Source organism: Sceloporus occidentalis, unplaced genomic scaffold (assembly GCF_023333645.1).
Source record: "Sceloporus occidentalis isolate IW3139 unplaced genomic scaffold, rSceOcc1.0.p SCAF_249, whole genome shotgun sequence".
NCBI lineage: Eukaryota > Metazoa > Chordata > Lepidosauria > Squamata > Phrynosomatidae > Sceloporus > Sceloporus occidentalis.
This window is the reverse complement of record NW_028317229.1, coordinates 650,173-669,051: the sequence shown is the minus strand read 5'-3', so window position 1 is coordinate 669,051 and position 18,879 is coordinate 650,173.

Here is an 18,879-nt window from a genome sequence, read left to right as displayed (position 1 = left end):
ATTAGTTATACGGCCGGAGAGTATATAATATATAATATGAGGAATATACAGGGATATAATGGGTTATAAGGGCGGGATTAGTTATACGGCCGGAGAGTATATAATATATAATATGAGGAATATACAGGATATAACGGGTTATAAGGACGGGATTAGTTATACGGCCGGAGAGTATATAATATATAATATGAGGAATATACAGGGATATAATGGGTTATAAGGACGGGATTAGTTATACGGCCGGAGAGTATATAATAAATAATATGAGGAATATACAGGGATATAATGGGTTATAAGGACAGGATTAGTTATACGGCCGGAGAGTATATAATAAATAATATGAGGAATATACAGGGATATAACGGGTTATAAAGACTAGCCCCCATTGTAAGCGTTCTAATTGTATAGCTGTGGTCCCTGCACATTTAACTATACATTATACAGGGCCAGCTCAACAGGGTTGTCCAGTTGTAAAAATCGATAGAGCCAGTTGGCCCATCTCATCTGCTTTTTTTCTTGCTGTAAGGAAATAGCAACATCCCAAAGCTGAAATTTCCCCCTCTTTTGAAAATTCCCACTTAAGCCCAAACACTTATTTGTGTCGTTGGCGATTGTTTTGTACGTAAAACACTTACATCCCACATGTAATATTTCCCAGTTCACTGGGACCGCCATGCCGACGCAATTGAAGAAACAATAAATAATATAAGACTTTGTAACGTTTGACAGTCTGAGCACGGCCGACGTCTCATTCATCCAGTGCGGTTGAATGTTGTAGTCATTATCTAATGAAAAGGTAAATTTTTCCGGCATGTGGCAATCGTTCACTGACTTCACGCATATTACGGAAACATTAGAGCCCACCCGGGCAATCGGTGCGGGTTTAATAGTTAGATCTCCCGAGGGCCTCCAGAAACCTATGAAATGACAGACAAAAAAGTGCGTTACCTAGAAAGATATCAGGATATTTTGATTAGCATTAGTGTTTCTTTCATGGGGGAAGCTTTAACTCATAGCACATTCCACTTCCTGTTATATGGTGCAGTCTCTTCCTGCTCAGACAATTCATAAAAGAATTGTTTCACCTCTTTGTAACATAAAATTTAAATTTTTTTAGCTGTTTTTATGGAGTTTGTTTAAGGTAAAGGCAAAATAACTTTTTATTTACAAAGGGATTTAAAAAATGCTAGTTTCATTATCAGAAATAACGTAATAAAAATAATTAGTTTTGTATCAACATCAGTTAGAGATGAATCTTTACATTGAAGTTATTTTTATCAACCTGGCAACAGAGAGAGGACATGTTTTTGAGAACTCTAAAATACATTTTGTAAATATTAACCCCTGATATCGGTTCCTGGCATGGCCATGACAGATATAATATGGTATACAATCTATTCCAAATTAGCATAACATTTCAGATTAGAACGCGCTTTACCTGTACAAGCTTTAATATTAAATATGTAAATTACAGATGTCAAGCTCCACTTGAAAGTATGGATTTCCATATCTGCAGAATAAATGAATGAGATTACTCAATAAAAAACCCTGAACAATATCAAAATCCCTCTGTGCCTTCTTCCTCCCCCCTCTCCTGATGCCCCTCCCCCAAATACCCCTCCTTTCTCCCCTGATGTCCCTCCACCCTCTCCTGATGTCCCTCTCCCCCCAATACCTCTCTTCCCCCTGATGCCCCGCTCCCTCCAATGCCTTTCATTCCTCCCCTGATGACCCTCTCCCCCCCATAATGACCCTCTCCCTAATCCCCATCCTCCCCGGATGATCCTCCTCCCTGATGCCCCACAATGCCCTTCCTTCCACCCCTGATGCCCCTCATTCCAGAGGTGGTGGGTGCTGGGTCGTACGTACAAAGCAATGATTGCACCCCAAAACACCTGTGCGTGTATGAGGCTCTTCAAACATTTTAGTACACCAGTGGCACCAGAGCATTAATAATTATCTATACGGGGGGTCCGTGTTTTCAATGTCTTTCATTCATTTTGCTGATGTTGCCCCTTTAAATCAGATTTCAAGAAAGCAAAATATTTTTTTATTAGTTTAGAAATTATTATTATTCACCAATAAATAGTTTTTTTGACTACATTGTAACCACTTCAATGACAGACAGATCCCCAGAACATGGGGGTAAATCACCTTAGGAAAGTATGAGTTATTTCTTAAAAAAATACTTTTGTGGGTTAAAAAACTTTTGGTTTTTTTTTAAAGAATATGCGCTGCTTTTATCTGATCTTTGCCATGACAAAAAAAGAAACTTTCAAGTGATCTGATTAGACAGGAAACGTAACCACTCCGATAGCAGAATGATGTCGCAATATACCAGAGAGTCAAGTAACAGATTCTGTCCAAATATTGTAAGAGTTTGCAAAATCTATACTTTGAGCTTTGAATTTACTGATAAATATACTGATCTGTAATTTATCTTAACGGTGACATCTCAGCCAGCAGATATTAAACGAAGCCCCATAATAGAAAGTTTTCAGGCAGCTGCATATCAGCCATTTGTATGATTCTCGCTCTGTTATCTGACCCCCGATCTACTAAACCCCCCGACTCCTTATCATACTGCCTGTGGGGAACAATAGAATGGCTCGGTCATAATCGCCCAGCTGGACACTCTAACTAATGAAAGTCTATGGAGGAACGGACTTCATTAGCACTGCCATAAAGCATCAGCTCAGTGTGGTGTTTGAGCCAAAATATCACATGACTGACAGCAACGGCGGCTCCAGGTTTGCAGATAAAAGGAGGTTATAAAACCAGGTTTTTAGTCAACACTGACTGATATTACTGTATACAGCACTGGGGGTTATATTACTGTATACAGCGCTGGGGGTTATATTACTGTATACAGCGCTGGGGGTTATATTACTGTATACAGCGCTGGGGGGTTATATTACTGTATACAGCGCTGGGGGTTATATTACTGTATACAGCGCTGGGGGGTTATATTACTGTATACAGCGCTGGGGGTTATATTACTGTATACAGCGCTGGGGGGTTATATTACTGTATACAGCACTGGGGGTTATATTACTGTATACAGCGCTGGGGGTTATATTACTGTATACAGCGCTGGGGGGTATATTACTGTATACAGCGCTGGGGGGGGTTATATTACTGTATACAGCGCTGGGGGTTATATTACTGTATACAGCGCTGGGGGGTTATATTACTGTATACAGCGCTGGGGGTTATATTACTGTATACAGCGCTGGGGGGTTATATTACTGTATACAGCACTGGGGGTTATATTACTGTATACAGCGCTGGGGGTTATATTACTGTATACAGCGCTGGGGGGTATATTACTGTATACAGCGCTGGGGGGGTTATATTACTGTATACAGCGCTTGGGGTTATATTACTGTATACAGCGCTGGGGGTTATATTACTGTATACAGCGCTGGGGGTTATATTACTGTATACAGCGCTGGGGGTTATATTACTGTATACAGCGCTGGGGGGGTTATATTACTGTATACAGCGCTTGGGGTTATATTACTGTATACAGCGCTGGGGGTTATATTACTGTATACAGCGCTGGGGGTTATATTACTGTATACAGTGCTGGGGGTTATATTACTGTATACAGCGCTGGGGGGGTTATATTACTGTATACAGCGCTGGGGGTTATATTACTGTATACAGCGCTGGGGGGTTATATTACTGTATACAGTGCTGGGGGTTATATTACTGTATACAGCGCTGGGGGGTTATATTACTGTATACAGCGCTGGGGGGTTATATTACTGTATACAGTGCTGGGGGTTATTACTGTATACAGTGCTGGGGGTTATATTACTGTATACAGCACTGGGGGGTTATATTACTGTATACAGCGCTGGGGGTTATTACTGTATACAGCACTGGGGGTTTATATTACTGTATACAGCGCTGGGGGGTTATATTACTGTATAAAGCGCTGGGGGCTTATTGTTGTATCGAGCTCATTTTTTTTGTGAATTAAGTTTATTTTTGTTGTTTCAAAAATGCTAAACTGAAACAGGTCCCTTTGGATGCAGAACTGAGCTCTTCTAAGGTCTCCTTCAGGCTGCAGACAGAGGGATCTTTGCTCTGTATTAACAGCGCCAGCAGATTGTGGAGCGCTATTACAATACAGGAGACAAGAAGTTACTAATAGCATTAAAAATGGCAATTTACAAAACAATAAAATATAAATAATAACATCAATTGTTACAACTTATGGGTAGAGGAGGAGAACAGGTCACGGCTCTTAAGAGCTTACAATCTATTACAGTCCATCTGGGACAGTCCAAGACAAGGAGGAGAGTCTATAGAAAGAACAAATGAATAAAGGACAGAACGGGTTAAAAATAAAGAAATTAAAGTCAGAGGACAGAAAGACATCAGTTTGTATGGAAACCCAGAATCTGCTGTTATTAATACATATGTAATATGTACCTCTTTCTGTCTTAAAGAAGGGGAACATATAAGTATTTTACGAGACATTTTATTTACTAATTTATTTATTCTAGAGTCTTCCCCGTATTTACGTGCCGTAAAAAAAATAATTTTAGGGGACATTTTACAATTACCTGTAATTTTTCACTTCTCAGCATCCTTAAAAAAAAGAAGGGTCCCTCTAGTCGCCCGTTTCTCCCGCTGTAAAGACCTTAATCAGTCGTTGGTCTCGTCTTAGATTCAGGAGCCGTATGTCTATCCCATGCATGTTTAATCCCCTCACTGTATTACCCTCTACCACCTCTGCTGGGAGGCTGTTTTACGTATCTACCACCCTCCCAGTAAAGTAAAACTTCCCTACATTCCATCTAACCCTTCTGGTTTAAGATTCCGGTCTCTTGTTTGTAACTTTTCTCCTCCTTTGAAATAAACTTCCTTCCTGTACTTTGTCAAACCCCTTTATATATTTACTAATTATTTAATAATATCAAATAATCTAAATAATTAATTTTAATATTTAACAATAATTTCTTATATATATATATATATATTCAAGAATAATGTATTTTATCTATATATATAATAGTAGATAAATATATTAATATTTATTCGTAATATATAATCTTTTTATTTTTAGACATACCTTTTTTGTGGATTTAAAGGGCCGGCGCTTTCATTCTCTGTCTGTAGTTGGCACAGATGCCGCGCGCTGCTCTTTTAGAATCTAGGACAGAAAATATTGCAAGACATGTAAATTTTGTGGCATCGTCAGTATTCATAATGTGACTGCCTCTTACTGGATGCCCCCCGGCCCCCTCCCATCTGCAGCAGGGACACTCAGGGGTTAATGCTGAATGATTCATATTGCGATTTCGTTCATGTCATTAGTGCCCTTTAAGTGATCGGTGCCGGGCTTTTATAAAGGGGCAGAAAGGGGTCACTGTCTGTATAATGACCCAAAGGGGAAGTAACCTAATGCCCCCGTGGTGATCAGAATACCCCAGCCTCGCACGAGAGCAGCCGCTGAAGCCCTTTTCTGGGTCTCGTCTGCTTCTCGCTGCCCACACTCGATTTTCACGTCAGCGTAACCTTTTTTCAGTGTAAGTTGGGTTTTTTCCCAATATTCAAAGCAGTTTCAGAGAACGAACTCTGTGAACGTGCGACATATTTTGCACGCGCTTGTGCAAGTGACCCCGAGATTCATCGACACAAAGAGACCACAAAGTGAACCGTGCCGAAAAATCCACATAAAATATTTAATAAAAACAGCCCAAAAACAATGTGCATCATGAGAGCAAAACATAAACATTTTCGCCCCGTCACAGGCATCGCAAAAACTGTTCTGCCCGCTGTCCAGCTGGGCCGTCTGGGTCCAAAGTCCAGGGAGTAGTAGGGGTAGTTGTAGTGCAGTTACAGTAGTGGTAGTAGTTACAGTGCACAGTGAGTAGTAGGGGTAGTTGTAGTGTAATGGGAATAGTGTCAGTAGTTTGAGTAGTTTCAGTGTACTGGGAGTAGTAGGAGTTGTTGTAGTGTATTGAGAGTAGTGGGAGTAGTTGCAGTGTATTGGGAGTATTGGGAGTAGTTGCAGTGTATTGGGAGTAGTGGGAGTAGTTGCAGTGTATTGGGAGTAGTGGGAGTAGTTGTAGTGTATTGGGAGTAGTGGGAGTAGTTGCAGTGTATTGAGAGTAGTGGGAGTAGTTGCAGTGTAGTGGGAGTAGTTGCAGTGTATTTAGAGTAGTGGGAGTAGTTGCAGTGTAGTGGGAGTAGTGGGCCCCATTGCAGTGTATTGGAAGTAGTGGGAGTAGTTGTAGTGTATTGGGAGTAGTGGGAGTAGTTGCAGTGTATTTAGAGGAGTGGGAGTAGTTGCAGTGTATTGGGAGTAGTGGGAGTAGTTGCAGTGTATTTAGAGTAGTGGGAGTAGTTGTAGTGTAGTGGGAGTAGTGGGAGTAGTTGCAGTGTATTGGGAGTAGTGGGAGTAGTTGTAGTGTATTGGGAGTAGTGGGAGTTCTTGCAGTGTATTGGGAGTAGTGGGAGTCATTGAGGTGTATTGGGAGTAGTGGGAGTAGTTGCAGTGTAGTGGAAGTAGTGGACGCCATTGCAGTGTATTGGGAGTAGTGGGAGCCGTTGCAGTGTATTGGGAGTAGTGGGAGTCGTTGAGGTGTATTGGGAGTAGTGTGGGTAGTAAGGGTAGTTGTAATGTAATGTGAGTGATGGGAGTAGTAGCTGTGCAGTTACAGTGCACACCGCCCTCTGCTGGCAGTGAATTGCAATCGTAGTCTCTCTCTCTGCTCATCTCAGCCGTTTCCCTGGTAACGGGAAGGACGCTCTCCGGAGCAGCCATATTGGTTGTGGAAGTGATCGCAATGAGCTGAGGAGAAGGGGAGCGCAGGGCTCGGACAGACCCCTCAGGTTACAGGGGCAGACTGGGATCACAACATAGTCCTAGAGGTGGCAAGGGGCACGCTGAGCTTAGAACAGAGTCCTAGAGGTTACAGGGCCCAAAACCCCCAAGTTACAGTATCAGACTGGGGTCAGAACAGGGGCCCACTCAGGCTGGGTTTGGGGGGATTTAGCAAAACTACGGCCTAATGGTAGTGATACAAACATGGCCTCCAGTACTTATAGCGCTGCGGCCCCTGTGAAGCCGCCACGTATGGGGGTTAAATGTATATGTATCGTTATATATATACCGGTATATAGATATATATATACACATCAATTCCCGCTGCGTGATTTTCTTTGTTTCTCTATCGCGTTCCTCTGTGTGATTTTATTCTTTTGTTTTTTAGTAATTGAATGAGAAATGGCTCACAGAATCCTAATGGAATTCCAAGCCTTAGAGAAATATTCACAAGAGTTACTGAGAAAACACGCGAAGGTTGGTTTCATTTTACAGGCATTCATTTTATTTTTCTCTTGAATTTGTTCAAAATCAGGGCATCTGGAGCTAAACAAAGATTATACAGCATTTACACAGTGACCGGGTCCTTTCTATCCTCCTTTTACTAGTTAATTTGCACCCCATAGGTGTATTGTACAGCGCTGCAGAATATGTCAGATTTATTAAATTAAAAATAATAATAATATATTTTTTCCTTGTTATAGAAGCGAGACGCGAGACGCGTGCAGATAATGCGCTCTCTGAAAATCCCTCTTGCTTTTGATTTTGAAAGTGACGACGAAACGGACATCTCATTGGAGACGCTCGGTATCACGGAGGATGAGGGCAAAATCCTACGGATCTCACCCAGGTGGGGGGTTACACGGGGTGCTCGGACCGGGGATTTACAGGAAGATTACAGCCCTTTCCTTATTGTGGCTTCACTTATTAGTGCCGTTCCTGACGTTATGTTCCCCGGGATGTTATTCTATTTAGATCCGGTGCGGGTTTACAGAAGCCACACATTGATACGTCCACCAAGCGGATATTAAAGCCCCTCAGAGACTCAGCATCTACCAAGTGCCAACATCGTGAGCCAAAAGGTACTTTTTTTTCATTGCTGTCAGACTTTAGTGTCATTTTAACAGGGAATTGTGTGCCCTATCACTGTATACAGTAATATAACCCCCAGCGCTGTATACAGTAATATAACCCCCAGCGCTGTATACAGTAATAACCCCCCAGCGCTGTATACAGTAATATAACCCCCAGCACTGTATACAGTAATATAACCCCCCAGCGCTGTATACAGTAATATAACCCCCAGCGCTGTATACAGTAATATAACCCCGCAGCGCTGTATACAGTAATATAACCCCCCAGCGCTGTATATAGTAATATAACCCCAAGCGCTGTATACAGTAATATAACCCCCAGCGCTGTATACAGTAATATAACCCTGCAGCGCTGTATACAGTAATATAACCCCCAGCGCTGTATACAGTAATAACCCCCCAGCGCTGTATACAGTAATATAACCCCCAGCGCTGCATACAGTAAAGTCGGTTGTGTTGACACAAAATTAGATTTTGTTCCAATAAACTCCCTTTATCTGCAGACCTGGAGCCGCCGGTGCTGTCAGTCATGTGATATTTTGGGTGACTTTCCCGGCTCAAACACCGCACTGAGCTGATGCTTTATGGCGATGCTAATGAAGTCCGTTCCTCCATAGTTTTTGTTTTTCATTAATGAGAGAGTCTGGCTGGGTGATAAGCAGTCGGGGTGTTTAGTAGATCGGGGATCAGATAACAGAGCGAGAATCATACAAACGGCTGAAATGCAGCTGCCTGAAAACATTATATTATGGGGCAAAAAAAAAAGAAAAGAGATCAATATTTTTGAAAATGTATTTTTAATCTGATACGAGGAATAAAGAAATGATGGGAGATCCGCTTTAAACAGCTGGAGTAAAAAAAGATTAAAAAAAAAACCCATGAATCCTCCACATACTGGATTGCAGAATATTCTGATATGGGATACGGACTCAGACCCGATTCTAGTAATGTGTCGGTGATAGAGACGGGCTTTTCAACTTCATGTTGAATTTGACCGCATTTGTGCTATAAAATCTGTATAAAATACACAAGTTTGCAGTTTGATTTTATCCTGAAACGCACCATGACTAACAATGTCCCTGATTTAACAGATTTAACAGGTCCTAAGAAACGTGTAAAGTCAGCGCCTACGTCTGCCGCCAGGAGACGCGCCTGGAAAAGTGAGGTTAGTTTGTCGTGGCCGCTTCTACGTTAATTTACGGCTTTTCTAACTCAAATCCGTAAAACTTACTGCTGACCATTGAAGGCTCTCATATGAATATCTATAGAAACCATACATTGCATGAAATACACGACTGTTCAAATGTTTGGGGTCACTCAGCTGTTTTCATGAAAAACAAGGAGATTTCTAGCTGTAACATAATTACAAAAGGATTTCTAACCATCAAGTAGCCTTTTAAACTAACTCGGATCAGCGAACACAACGTGCCATTGGAACACAGGAGTGATGGGAGTGATAAAGGGCCATTGGAACACAGGAGTGATGGGAGTGATAAAGGGCCATTGGAACACAAGAGTGATGCGAGTGATAAAGGGCCATTGGAACACAGGAGTGATGGGAGTGATAAAGGGCCATTGGAACACAGGAGTGATGGGAGTGATAAAGGGCCATTGGAACACAGGAGTGATGGGAGTGATAAAGGGCCATTGGAACACAGGAGTGATGGGAGTGATAAAGGGGCTCTGTACGCCTATGAAGAGATTCCATTGAAAATCAGCCGTTTCCAGCTACAAAAGTCATTTACAACATTAACCCTGTCTACGCTGGATTTCTGATCCATTTCATGTTATTTCAATGGACAGAATTTGCCCCCAAACTTGTAAACAGGTGATATATTTAAAGATTATATTGTCACGATACGCAGATACACAGAATGGACTGATCTACTGGGCTCACCCCAGGGTTTTTGTATGTGGGAGGCAGCAAATGCACAGGAAGGAACCAATCAGAAATCAGATTACATATTCCGAAATTTAAAGGTACAGCTCTCAGTGAATGGTTACAGATGACGAAGCGGTGAGAAAAGGGCTGATTAGATACGGGGGGGGGGGACTAGCTGACAACGGAATAATTATCCTCATTAAAATTCCTTGATCTTATTACACAGACATGTGGACTTTTTACTTTTACTTTTAAGTTTCTGGAAATACCCTTTTTCTAGTATTCCCTGTTATTCTGGTTCACATCTTTGAAAATATCTTCTCCCTGCAGGTGGAATGCATTCCGAACCTCGTCACATTGTGTCAGGAAGAACACAAGTCGCCCATCGCGCCTCCCCTGGGGCGGCGAGACATTTCTCACTGGAGCTCCCTCGAATCTCCCAGGCTTTACTCGGGATCCCTCACGAGCTCTGGTCAGCACTGAATAATTAAACATCCTGTTCAACCTATATAAAAACATAAAATATCCCCAGATAAGTGCTGCATTATGTAAACTGAAGTAAAAGAAACATATCAGTCCATTTTTTTTCCTCTGCAATGCCCCCTGCCACTTAAATACTGCATTAAAAGGTTTATTGAGATACTAGAGCTGCTTAGCAATAGAGTCATATCATTCTTCCAAAGCACCTCCTCTGTGTATTACATCACAGGAATCTGATGTCCTACAATCACTCCTAGTGCCTTGTAAACTAATAAACCTTCAAGCAAACGCCTCTTCTGTGATGTTACAAATTGGCAGGCAGAGCAGAGGGGACAAATTAAAGGGCCCTGAAAAGAAACTACAAAAAAAGAATAGGTTTAGTTAAGAGAAAGATATCACATTTTAAGCATTTAGGAAAGCTGGGAAAAAACATCTTGGTGGAACAGCGCCTTTAATATTGCATGATTGATTTTTTTATTTGCATACGGTTTATCTGTGATTATATTATGATTATTAAATAAATTATAATAAGCTTAGACAGGGGTATCTGGGAGGTGTGCTAAAGAAGAGACCCAAGTGATCTTGAAAGCTTGCAATCTAATGCAAATCAGCCTCTAAAGCACAATTCCATCTTATGTTTATCAATTTACTGTATAAAGTTAAGGAATTTATTTAGGTCCAGGCCAAAGAATATTACTGTCGTTGCTATGGCTCCCGGGATAGGATGGTACAAATGCTGTATTCTGAGCACTTAAAGGGACAGCGTAGCCTAATGTTCCCGACTCTTTGAGAATTCTGTTAATTCTACGTGCGTTGCTAAATAATTATTCCTACTTCCTCCTGATTTACAATAATACAGGGACAATAGACTTTCAAAAACCACAGAACAACGCGGCAGACGACAAAGACGCTAATATGAATCCAGAGCAACGACCTCCCAGGTGACAAATACCAGCATTCTCAATATACAGTAATTAAAGGGACACTAACACAAAAACATAAAATATTATGAATGGAGAGTAGATTTCTGTATGTAATGTTTCAATGTATGTCGATTACCTTCCACTTTTCTGCTTGCGTCTCCCAAGCACCTGCCGCCTCGCTGTTGAGATCTCACAGGCTGCAGAACCCTGTTTTCTAAATCGCGGTGTGATCAGCAAGCATCGCGGTATGATCAGCAAGCATCGCGGTGTGATCAGCAAGCATCGCGGTGTGATCAGCAAGCAGGGATCAGAGCAAGAAGAGAACGGGGAAAAAAAAAAATATATAAAATATAATAAAGTGAAAACAAATCTAAAACAATGAAAATAAAATGTGTAGAAAGTTTTAAAAGCTAATTGAAAAAGTCAATAATACACAATCAGCAGCGGCACGGACCTTGCATCGCTGATATGACATCATAACCGGGGCTCATCAGTAAGATAGGCGACCGCGGGGGTTCTAGGGGCCCTTCGCTGATTACCGGATATAATGATTCATAGACGTAAAATTTGATGTAAAATAAATGTTTAAGTTTTGCAATTTTTGTCTGTTTCCAGAAATGAGACTGAAATTAACTCGAATTTAGGAATAAGAGAAAAGGTTATTGTATCTCTCAGCATGGAGGAGGAACTTAAGAATCCCAACGTTAACATTTTAACCGCCAGATGCCGGACGCCGGCGAAGCGAGTTCAGGTAACGGACATTTTTTTTATTTCCATTGAAAGGCGTATAAAATATAATAAATAATTTTTTTGGGAAAAAAATCTTTGCAAGCTCGGATGTATCATAATTTCCGGCATTTTTTGTTAAAAATCCGGAAGAATTCAGGGACCCCGTCAGGGCTGGGGATACCGCTGTACGAGGCTGGTCCCTGGGAGCCCCTGCAGTCCCAAATGCGTTTACTCGCCCCCTATGGCCTTACATTACAAAAAAAACCAATGCATAGTTTTCAAGGTAGGGACTTGTTATCTGGGGTCGGGGTAGCTTTACTTCTTTAAAGGTTCTGTTCCACTAAAACACAAACTTTGATTGAAATCCCCTGGATGATGAGCAGATAATCTTTAACAGGTCTGTCATTTTATTGGTTTCCACTTTTCAAGTGTTTTCTGTTTCTATGGCAACAACCTATTAGCACCTGGTTTTGCGTCATGTGACATAAGTGTTCCCGGGAAAACATGGCATGATTAAAGAGTTATTTCTGGGAAGGGTCTGGGAAATCAGCAGCCCCCCGAAAAATGTTTTTTGGAAGAGCAGCTTTAACACGGGATTATTTTAATCTGGAGAGTATCTGGGGGTTATTATGGTGGCCCGTGGGGGGTCGGAAACTTTCTGATGGCAGCTGGGATCTGTGTCTAATCTCCACCACAGGCCGGACAAACAGGGCTAACAACGCTTTATTTTGGGTAACAGATCACATTTACCCCGTGGAGGAGATGTATAAATAGTCCCGCTACTTTTAACTATACAGGCCACTTGCTGGTTCTGAACGGGATGAAAACATAGAACATAGAGGCAGATCGGCCCCATCCGGCCCCCGCCTAGTCGCCCGTTTCTCCTGCTGTAAAGACTCAAACCTTAATCAGTCATTGGTCTCGGCTTAGATCCCGGAGCCGTATGTCTATCCCATACATGTTTAATACCCTCACTGTATTACCCTCTACCACTTCTGCTGGGAGGCTGTTCCACTTATCGACCACCCTGTATAACTCTCTGTCCTGCTACCATGAATCCCTGGGTAAATGGGCAGATTCTCATTGTTTTTACCCCAGTCTCAAGGTCTCGGGGCTATATTCTCAGACACACACAGTCTGGAGCAGACTCCTGCATATTCTCCTTTAATTTAATGCTATCTGAGCATCCTGCTCGAACACAGGTGACTTCTTCCGGAATATCTCACGGTCCAGTCACGGTTTCCATTATTAGAGCCACCTGCCTGCCAGTATTAGTGAGTGACTGCAATAGAATAAAGTGTCTAGCTATGAAAGGGTTAACATTTGAAGAGTCTCTGGTACCCCCCACCGCCAGCGAGACCCTCAGTGACGCCTCCCAAAGCTCCGTCATTCCTTTATATTGCTTCTTGATTTTCAGACTTTAAAGGCCCTGAGTGATACAATGAAAGTAGGTCCCATTGTACAGCGCTGCGGAATATGATGGCGCTATATAAATAATAATAACACACATTGTACAGCGCTGCGGAGTATGATGGCGCTATATAAATAATAATAACACACATTGTACAGCGCTGCGGAGTATGATGGCGCTATATAAATAATAACACACATTGTACAACGCTGCCGAATATGATGGCGCTATATAAATAATAACACACATTGTACAACGCCGCGGAATATGATGGCGCTATATAAATAATAATTTATAGAATATTTAAAAATAATCCTTTTTTCTGCTTTCACAGATCGTAAGCGAGACGGTTCCTGTTATATTCGATCGTAACAACAAAAGCGACTTCCATCGCACCCGGGGCAGGTATCCGACGGGCAACCCGTGTCCCCCGGAACAGGCAGGGGACCTCCGGGCTCCCGTAGGCATAAAGCACTTCGAACAGAGCAGCCTGAACCCCGTACCCAGCATGCTGAAGAATAGACAAAGAACGCCTCCTAAGGCCTCCGCTGAGAAGAAGAAAAAACCCAGCGGATTATTTTCCACGAACGCGAAAGTTAATATCCACTTTTTATTCGCCGACGGAACGACACAAAAGCCGGAGCACAAAGACGGGAAAGCTGGAGCCGCGAGGAATCCGCGCTCTAAATATTCCGCGCAGGACGTCCAATCATCAGCGAGGTCTGTAATTACCCAGGAGGGGGCACATGCTGGCGATATTGGCCCCCTTATCATCGGCGTGAACCCCAGAAAACATTCAGACGGGGGCCCATCTCCGTGTCCGGCCCGGCCCCCTCCATCCAGGTCAGCTTATCCAACTACCTCAAAGCCAGGATCACGGAGACCGCTTAGCGTCGGCGAGGCGGCAAAGTGGAGCTTCGTATCTATCTCAAAGCCATTAACGCCTCCGGTGCCAACTCCCAACACGCCGAGTCACGGGGCTGCTGCGGCGTCTTCTCCAGCGGTCAACAAAGACAGACCTGCTTCTAGCAGAAAGGTGAAATTCGGAAAAATTGGGTCGGTGTCCGAGGATATAAGTCCGCAGCCGGGAGTGCGGGGGGCCGAAGGCGGGCCGGACACGGAAGAAAGCAGCGCTAAGCTTACGATCCGCGACTTGCCGCGGCCAGCGCCTGACGTCATGCAGCACCTTGACGCAGAACCCGATGCGTCCTCCGACTTATCGAGACCTCCCAGCGCCTTCCCTGTCATCAGTATCCCCACGGCCCCGGCGGACGCTTCGGAACCAAATTAATAAAAAAAGAAACGAGCAAAATGTATGTTTTTCTTTTTTAAGATTTTTTTTGTTTTTTTCTAATGTTATATTCGATTAAATCTGTGGATTCTATAAAATATCTGAACGTTATTCTCCTGCATGGAATAGGATGTTGTGTTTAAGACAGAATTTGAAAGGTAGAAGAGCTTACACTTCACAATATAGCGCAAGTCCCATAAAAAAAAAGAGTGGGTAACAGAGGACCTCCTTTCCTCCTATTAGCCTCCTTACTTCTGTCCTGCGGTTCCTGGAGCAGAAGCTGCGGCTGCATACAGGCTCCTTCCTCATCAAGAAGGGGTGTTAGTTGAAGCTGATACTTTGTAATGTTACAAAAGCTTTGGAGACCTCAGAGGTCTGTTCTTCAGCTGGAATGTCTTTCATCTGAAGAAGAGACCTCCGGCGTCCCAAAAAATTAACGTTACATCTCTTTTTTCTTTAGCACTGTCCCAATAAAAGCTTCAACTTCATCAACTGTAACGTCCATCTGTTACAGATATTGCAAATTACTCCGGAGTTACTACTTCCTGCTTTAACAGTAATAACGTTCGCTCAGAGATCTCGATTCGCGATACCCCTGCCCTCGGTGTGCTGGGGATTTTTTTTTTTTGGCCCCCTAGGTTAGTCCTTTAGTTATTTAAGAAGAATGCACATCACTCTGTATATATATATATATATATATATATATATATATATATATATATATATATATATATATATAGCACTTAATTGAGGTAGAAGCTGCAGCTTCCCTCTTCCACGGTGGGAGGATTCTTGACACCGATTGGCTGATTGAAGCCCTTTCGACACACATGCATGGGGGGTCTGAACAGACCATCCTCAGTTTGCCGAGCCAGTAAATACCTTGGGGGGGGGCAATGTAAAGGGGGGATTCTGCAAAATCTGCAGTGGGGGGCACCAATCAAAATTTAAGGGGACCGCGCAGTTATGAGCATTAAAGCCACTAGGGATGCCTGGAGTGTCCCTTTAAATAAAACATTTTACAACCCAACGAAAACAAACCCATTGATACAAAGTAAATCATTACATTCATTCATCGCTTTTATGATGTCATCATAGAACTCTAGATTGTAAACTCCAGTGAGCCGGACCCTCCTCGCCTGTGGTTATGTTACATACTACGTGTTATGTCCTGTCTACCCACTGTACAGCGCTACGGAATATGATGACGCTATATAAAACAATAAATAATAACAGACTGGATGAGTTAACCCCTTCGCGACCTTTGCCGGTTCAGGACCGTCATAACAAGAAGGTCACTAAATGACCTTTGACGGTCCTGAACCGTCAAAAAATTAAATAAGCTTAGAAAGTGATCAAGGATCACTTTCTTCGCTTAAACGGCCTTGCTGCAATGCCTCGATGTCGAGGCATTCAGCAAGGCCGAGATCGGCATCGGGGGCCATGTCTGGCCCCTCCCCGGGGCGTCAACAGCCGCCATACATTGTATGGCGGCGGACGCCCGTTTTAAAAGCGTTTAGGAGGCGATCAACGATCGCCTCCTAAACTTAAAAGGTGTCGCTGGAATGCCTCGATCAGGAGGCATCCAGCGACACCAAACACTTACCTCTGGGTGGGCTGTGACCGCTCCGGAGAGCGGTCACAGCCGCCGCTGCCGGTGATCTTCGCCATCAAGCAAGATGGCGGCGGCCCGGGAAATAAAACAATAAAGACGAAAAAGTTCGCTAGAGGGTCTCCAGACCCTCTAGAGAACTGGCTCCACTTGCTGGTTGAATACAGGTACTGCATTCAACCATGCAAGTCAATGGAGCCCAGCTTTCTAATCACTATGTGATTAGTAAAATATTCAAAAAAAATAAAAATAAATAAAAAATGGGAAAAAAATTAAAAAAAAATGTGCTAACATTTAAAAATAATTATGCAGTGATGTCACTAGATGAACCATCCAGTACCAGCAAAATGTGTAAAAAAAAATATAAAAAAAGTATTAAAAAAATAAAATAAAATTAAAAAATAAAGTTTATTATTTTGAGCAAGTGCTAAAATTTCTCAAAAATCTCAACAAAGAGTTAAAATAAAAGCACTTCAAATACCCAAGGGGTGTCTAATATATAAAAAAAATGGCTGATGGGGTAAATTGGAGTGGCCTAGCTCAAAGATAGGGCATAGGTACAGACTGACCAAAATGGCGAAAAAAAGCGCACTTCCCAAATGTGGCATTTTAAATCTGAAACAACCCGCCAAACCCATGCATGTCGGGTATCACTGCACTCAGGAGATGTTCCTGAACACACATTGGCGTGTTGTTTGACAGTGGCATATACCAGAACCTGTATATCTATAACTAAAGTACAATTTGTGTGAAAAAAAATTACTATTACAAAGTTTGACAAAGTGTAGTTCTATAATTGGTGCATGGAAAGGGTTAAAATAACAGCATTTGGAATACCCTGGGGTGTCTAGTTTTCAAAAATATATGGTTTGAATGGGTTAAATTGAGTTAACCGGCTTCAAAGATATTCCAAAGAGGAGAGGGAGGCACAATGACCAAATGACCACCTGAATTACGCATGCCCCAAAAGTAGCCTTTTACCAGCCAAACAATCTGACAAACCCATGCATGTGGGGTATCGCTGTACTCAGGAGATGTTGCTGAACACATATTGGGGTGTTGTTTGACAGTGGCATATACCAGCACCTGTATATCTATAACTAAAGTACAATTTGTGTGGAAAAAAAAATAAAAAAAATTACTATTACAAAGTTTGACAAAGTGTAGTTGTATAATTGGTGCATGGAAAGGGTTAAAATCACAGCATTTGGAATACCCTGGGGTGTCTAGTTTTCAAAAATATATGGTTTGAATGGGTTAAATTGAGTTAACCGGCTTCAAAGATGTTCCAAAGAGGAGATGGAGGCAGACTGACCAGATTTGTTAAAAAAGATTTGGAAATCATAAAACGCTGCTTGTACTTATTGCCCTATAACTTACAAAAAACAGCAAAAAAACATAAAAACATTGGGTATTTCTAAACTCAGGACAAGTAGTAGAATCTATTTAGCTAGTTTTTTTACTTGCTTTTTTAGGTGAGTAAAAGATTTTTCAAATAAAAGTCATAAAATGTGTTTTTTTTTCAATTTTTCACCATGTTTTTTTAATTTTTTTTATAGTAAATAAGATGATACGATCAAAATAATGGTATCTGAAGAAAGCCCATCTTGTCCTGAAAAAAACAATATATAACTTATGTGGGTACACTAAATGGGTGAGGAGAAAATTACAGCTGAACACAAGCACCACAAAAGTGTCAAAACAGCCTCGGTCCCACAGGGTACAAAACGAAAAATGAGCCCGGTCCTTAAGGGGTTAATGAAGAAACGGATCCCAAGCGGGTAGATTTTCAGATGTTGATTATTAAAAAAACGTAAGATCTTTATTAGTAGAAATATTGGGGTTTATTAACACGTTTAGTCATTTATTAAACGTTTCCTAAATATATCGAAGTTAAACTTTTTTCTTTGTGGTCGGAATTAGGCATCTTAAAGGGACATCCCTGGTAGGAGACGCTGCATTCATCAAACATAAAAAAGCATGTCGCTTCAGGAGAAGCTGCAGCAAAATGCTTCCTCTGTGGTCACCAAGGAAACCCAAAACCCTTCCAGACGTCGCAGGCGTCTTAGTTTTGGTGATTTTACTTTTTTCCGATGTTGGCCGAATAAAGGTTATCGCCTCCTCTTGGCTCGATGCGACTTTCTTTCCTCCTTTGGATCCTTTTGCCTCTGGTTTTTTCGAGCGTCTAAACTCCTTGCAGGAGGAACGAGACTTAGTTTGAAGTTTCTGGACTTTTCCATTACAGTAAACGTTTTGTTCTACGTGGTATGAAACACAGCACCTTACAGTTATTCCAGTTCTGTGGCATCAGTGATGGTTTCACCCGTTGCCACGGTTAGTTGGTCCGGTTCTCGGTGTTCTGGGCGTTTTTGAAGGGCCGGCTCCGACCCGGTATTTCTTGGGCTCTGTCAGCTTCACCGAATCCCTTCCTAAAGATGGGGAGACGCTGCATGTCTCGGTTACCGGCGGATGCTTCCGGTGATCAAACAGAAACTATCGCCCTGGGCAACAAGTGAATTAACCCCATCGGTCCCCCATGCCTCCCCAGACTGTTACCCCTCCTGATACCATGACTCCCCAGACTGTTACCCCCTCCTGATACCATGACTCCCC